Here is a 6,000-nt window from a genome sequence, read left to right as displayed (position 1 = left end):
TCTTCTGCCAGGTTAGTTCCACAACAGCTAGGTTGATAGCTCCAGGTGATGGCTGGATCCGTGGTGGTGCCCTGAGGTCACAGGGCTGTGGTGGGGGCTGAGGTGCGTGGAAGCAAGGGACTAGGAGGGGTAAGGAGCGCAGGCCTTGGACACTAACACCAAGAGGTGGGGGTGGGGCTTGGGCGCTGCTGGTCGGGGGTCACACAGGTGCGGGCCGCACAGTGGCGGGTAGTCTTCACTCCTCTGGGGTTCCGCGGTGGATGGCTGACTATCACTCTTCCTGGGTCTCTTCCCGGCCCGTCTGGCGGCGGAACTCCATCTCTGGCGGCCGATATTAAGTTTCAATCCATATTGAGGACTATAGTCCTTGACTTTCTGCAGCAAGCACTTCAGATCTCATACAATTTGATGGGTGGAGAGAGGGCTGGGGAAAGGAAATGGGAAAGATCTGGTGTGAAAAACAGTGTACCATTTGACCCAGCAATTCCACTACTGGAATATACCCCAAAGAGACCATATCTGACACCCAAGCAAATATATGCATACCACTGTTTATTGTGACTTTGTTCAAAATAGCAAGGAGTTGGTAACAACCTAAGTGCCCATCAACAAATGAATGGATAGAGAAGCTGAGGTGTATTCACACAATGGAATACTACACTGAGTTAAAAAAAAAAAAAAAACAACAACAAAAAACAAGGAACTCAAGCAATATTATTCAAAATCAGTGACCCTGGAGGACATTATGCTGAGTGAAGTATCTCAGTCACAAAAGGACAAATACTGCATGGTGCCACCATTGTAAAACAGGACTGACATTGGGAGGGGGGAGACTGAAAAAAATGGATTTGATAATGAGACAGATGAGGGAGGAAACTGTTTAGAGGGGATATGTGATTAGGTATTTTTGTCATGATGGGAGTCCAGAGTAAAGGCTGCATAGTGGAGTGGACCTGAGGGGAGGGATTGTAAAACAATGAAAGAATTTTTTTTTTTACTTTTCCAAGAGGGTAGTATACTGGGAGGGGGGGAGGGTTGGGAGGGGAGAAAAGTGCAACAATGAATGGAAATCCAAAGTCTGTAAATTTTCATTGAAATGAATAATAAATTTAAAAAAAATGGGTGACCCTGGAGGACATTATGCTGAGTGAAATATCTCAGTCACAAAAGGACAAATTCTGTGTAGTGCCACTGTAGTAAAACAGGACAGACATCGGCGTTGAGGGAAGACAGAAAAAGGAGGGGAGGAATGATGTATACTGCTTTGAAACAGATGAGGGAGAGAACTGTTTAAAAGGGATATGTGCTTAGGTATTATTGTCATGACAGGAGTCCAGAATGAAGGCTGCACAGTGGAGTGGACTTGGGGGAAGGGATTGTATAACAAAGAATTTTTCTTTTATGTTTCAAAGAGAAGAGCGAATTGAGGGGAGAGAGTGGTGGGCAGGGAGAAAAGTGCAACAATGAATGAATAGAAATCCTCAGTCTCTGTAAACTTTGATTAAAATTAATAATAATAAAAAAAGAAATCAAAAGACATATTGCATTGGGATAATCTGCTGTCAAAGACCTCTCCAAAGTGCTGCAGAGCCTTATGACCAAGGTACCGCTGGGAGAGTTCAGACTGTCAGCTTTTCAGTTACTTGTTGAGTGGTTATCCACGTATAAAATAGTCTTTTAAGAAAAATATTTGCAATGAATAAAGAATTGTTAATCAAAATTCAATCATTCTATTTCCAGCTTCATTTCTATCACCAAGCCCATATTTCCCAACTACTGTTCCTTCTTCACTGGTCTAGTTTCAATGGTTTATGTCACCTAAGACAATTCTGTGGAGCAATTTTACTCTATAAGATGTGAGATAGCCATAAAGCTTTGTGGCAAGTTATCTAGAGTTTTTGTTTATTTACTTCTCTAACAATTCTCTCCACCACTTCTATTCTGTCACAAGTTTATTGTTCAAAATTACTTTCCTAGCCACTGTTTTTTACTTTCATCATATAAGTGGGCAAGAACTTAAATAGGATGTGTATAAAGTAATCAATATGGAATTGGTCAGGCTTTTCCATCCCTCCAAGTTTAAATCGAGCAAGTTTGACAACAAACTTGAAACCACACTACCAGAAATTAAGTAAAATTTCATTAGAAAGTAGGTATCTCACTGCCAGCAATTAAGAGGAGACAGAGGGCACCGTGCACCTTCGACCTTCGAAGACAAAGATTCCACCAGTCAGACCAGGATCTACAGGAGAGCAGCCGCAGCCCCGGCAGAGAACCAGGGACTGACACGAGACAGCTGACTTGGAACTGTTGTCTCAAGGAGCCAGGGACAGGGGGCCTTCGCCCAAACTTGCTGGAGGACTAAGAGAAGAAGCCATAATTGGCAGGACTAAGGGAACTTTGTCACACTGACTTAAGCCATGAGGCTGAAGGTCAAAGAGCCTGCAAGCACCCCTGGGAAGCTACCTGACCGAGAAATTTTATGATATGAGTTGGCACAGTGACTATGGAAATGGGGTCAGGTATGTCAGAGACAGTGAGGTTGGTTCAGATTAGAGCAAGGTTCAGAGCCATTGTTCACAGGGTAGCTATGAGTTGTCATCAACTCAACGGTACACAGCAACCTCAGTTATAACTTGTTCATGTCCCTAGTGAACCCTAGTGAGTATGTTTCTGTGTGGTCATTTCAACAGCTTTCAGACCCTGTAGCAGAGCAGTCATGGGGAAAGATGAGCAACCTCCTCTCACGTCATAGACTGTAATTAAAACTCACTGGCAGATTAGCTATGAGTCAGTTCTGATTGATGGCACATAAAAACAACTACAACAGTAGAACAATATGAGCAGTACTGGGATTAGTACAGAAGCACACAGGGCATGCCTAACCTCAAAGGAATTGTTTTTGTGTTGTGGATGTTGCTGATGGGGACTGTTCTCCTTTGTGACGGTAAGAGAGGTCAGAAGCAGCCCTCTCTATGCTGCCCTCACTTTGTACAACCTTCCATGCCAGTTTTTTTCCTATCTTTCAATCTTACATTCATGTCTTTTGGCAGGAAATTTCATTGCAATCATTGAAAGTGCATCTTCTTGAAAATCTTCCCTGGAAAAAAAAAAACCATCCTGGGGGTGGACTAGGAGGTCCAAGCTCAATGCCATGGATTCCTAGATTCTGACTCTTGGTGATGCACTATCTGGTTTCAGAGGCTGAAATCTTAATGGAAGGAGATCGCTTCATGTGTCTCTCAATGAGAAGCTGGATTCAGACTCCAACACATATGTGTTAACAGCCCAACACACATTGCACACTATCACCAGAATTCCTTTAAGACTAAGTGGGGCACCCTGACAAATGTATCACTGCTTCTTGACGTCTTCACAAGGTTTCCTGAAAAGTCCGTGCTCCCAGGAGAGGGTGTGCCTTGTTTTCACAGCTGAAGCTGTGAGTACACGAGTACAGGAATGAAAGTGAACTGACCCAGTCTATGGATGATAAAGAAAGTGGGGAGCTCTGGTGGCCTAGTGGCAAGAAGCTGCAACTACAATCCCAGAGGTGCACAGTTCGAATCCACCAGATGCTTTGCCGGGGAAGGAGGGGCAATCTCCTCCTGTACCAGTCAGATCTGATTTGACGGTACACGCACACAAAAATAATAAAATAAAATAAAAAATATTTTAAAAAATACTTTAAAAAAGAAAAAGAAAGTGCATAGCACTGGTGCTCTGTCTAGGACTGAAGCTGTAAGGAGAGGAAAGACAGAGTGCAGTGCAAGGTCCAAGTGGCATGGAGAAGTGCATCTCCGCACAAAGCTAGTCCTTTATCCTGAAATGCCTTTCCTCCCCTGTTCCATTTGACTGGCAATTTCACATCCCTCCTGCTGGTGATCTAGTGGCAAGAAGCTACATTGTAATCCTAAAAGTAAGCATTTCGAATCTACTAGCTGCTCTTCAGGAGAAATATGGACAGTCTACTCCCGTGCCTCTGAAAACCCACCTGAGAGTCCGCTATGGGTCGGTTCCGATCTGACTCGATGGTACACCAACCACTCTACCACCAACCTGCCTTGGCTTCCAAATGACATCTCCCAATGAAACCCTCCTCTATGCCTCCCCCTACAGGCAGAGTTAGGTACTGCCTCTGTGTTAGGAGTACTGCGTTTGCAACTAGAAGCTGAGGTAGAGTCATGATGAACAAGAATTCACTAGCCCAACAAATTCATTAGATGCCACCTATGTCCCAGGCCCTGAACGAGATACAAGGGATGAAACACAGGTCTCTGCTTTCCCAGGCTTCTGCTCTACCAGAGTCACCCTTTTCCTACGGCTTCCCTGGGGCTGGTCTTGCAAAGGGCACTTCACATAGACATCAAAGAAGCCACATAGCATGAGGTTGACAGTGTGGGCTCTAGTTCAAGTCCAGGCTCTGAAATTTCCTAATTGTGTGACACTATGACTTTGGGTTTACTTGAATCCATAATCAACACCCATGGTTGCAGCAGCCTAAAACCAAAAGACTATTGCAAGACCAAGGTGTGCCTAATCCAAGTCATGGTATTCTCCCACGTCCAGCTGAACGATGGCCGATGAATAAGGAAGACCAAAGGAGAGCTGATGTCTTAGAATTGCAGTGTCAGCTAAGAATATTGAATATCTCACAGATGGTGTGGTAGTGTTGTTGTTATGTGCCGTCGAGTCACTTGCGACTCATATGTACAACAGTCCTAAACCCTGCTCTGTCCCTTGCCAATCTTATTGTCTCTGACACACCTACTCCCGTTACCCGAAAATGGCCTTTCTGGTTAGTGCCTTAGGCCCCTCTGGGAACATGGTCTCCAGAGGCCTTAACTGAAGATACATTGCTCACTATTGATCAGCATCTTCTACATCATCAACTATTGTAGGGTGACATAAGAGAGAGAAGTGGCCAGACTGTGGGAAGACTCTGATAAGATGTAACCTGCTGGAACCCTGGAGAGAGAGCCAGAGTCCTGCTTGTTGGACGATTGAAAGAAGAGCTGACTTGTGACTGCTATGAGACAAAGCTTGCTGGATGATTGAGGAAACCAGAGGCTTCTTGCATTTGTGTTTGCTGGGCTGAACTTGGACTTTCACTTACTGATTGAGAATCTGTCTGAACTGCGGAATTGTGTCTTGCTTTTAGCCTGGCTTAGGATCACTGTTACTAGAACTTCGACTTTCACTGTGTGATATCCTTTGTTTCCCCTGTCCTCCAACCTATGTCCCTAATAAAGCCCACAACTGTGAGTAAAAGTTTGTGAGTCAATTTGCAACAACAGTGATTAGAAGTAGGTACATGTGAGAATCACAGCTGACCATGTAGCCATTTGCTTGGTACTGTGGATGTTATTGACAGGAACAGTTCCCCTTTGTAGGGTTCATAGGGGGTCAACCTTAGCTGCTACCACTTTCTCATTTCTCCTATTGAAGACAGCAAAAAGAATAACCAAACTTCCTCTGTCTTAGAGGAAGTGCAACCAGGGTGACCATTAGAGGCAAGGATCATGAAAATTTCTCTCACACCCTTTGAGTGTGTTGTCAAGAGGGGCCAGTCCACAAGCAACAAATGCTGGCGAGGTTGTGGAGAAACTGGAACACTTAGTCACTGTTGGTGGAAGCGTAAAATGGTGTAAGCACTGTGGAAGATGATGTGCACTTTCTCAAAAAGTTGCAAATAGAGATATCATTTGACCCAGCAATTCCACTACTGGGAATATACCCCAAAGAGAACTTAACTGCCACCCAAGCAGATATATGCACACCCATGTTTATTGTGGCTTTGTTCACAATAGCAAGGAGTTGGAAACAACCTAAGTGCCCATCAACAAACGAATGGATAGAGAAGCTGTGGTATATTCACACAATGGAATACTACACTGCACTGAAAAACAAGAAACTCATGCAATATTATTCAAAATGGGTGACCCTGGAGGACATTATGCTGAGTGCAGTATCTCAGTCACAAAAGGACAAATACTGCATGGT

This window comes from Elephantulus edwardii, unplaced genomic scaffold (assembly GCF_000299155.1).
Source record: "Elephantulus edwardii isolate Elephantulus edwardi_28Jun2011 unplaced genomic scaffold, EleEdw1.0 scaffold00077, whole genome shotgun sequence".
NCBI lineage: Eukaryota > Metazoa > Chordata > Mammalia > Macroscelidea > Macroscelididae > Elephantulus > Elephantulus edwardii.
This window is presented reverse-complemented; position numbering follows the sequence as displayed.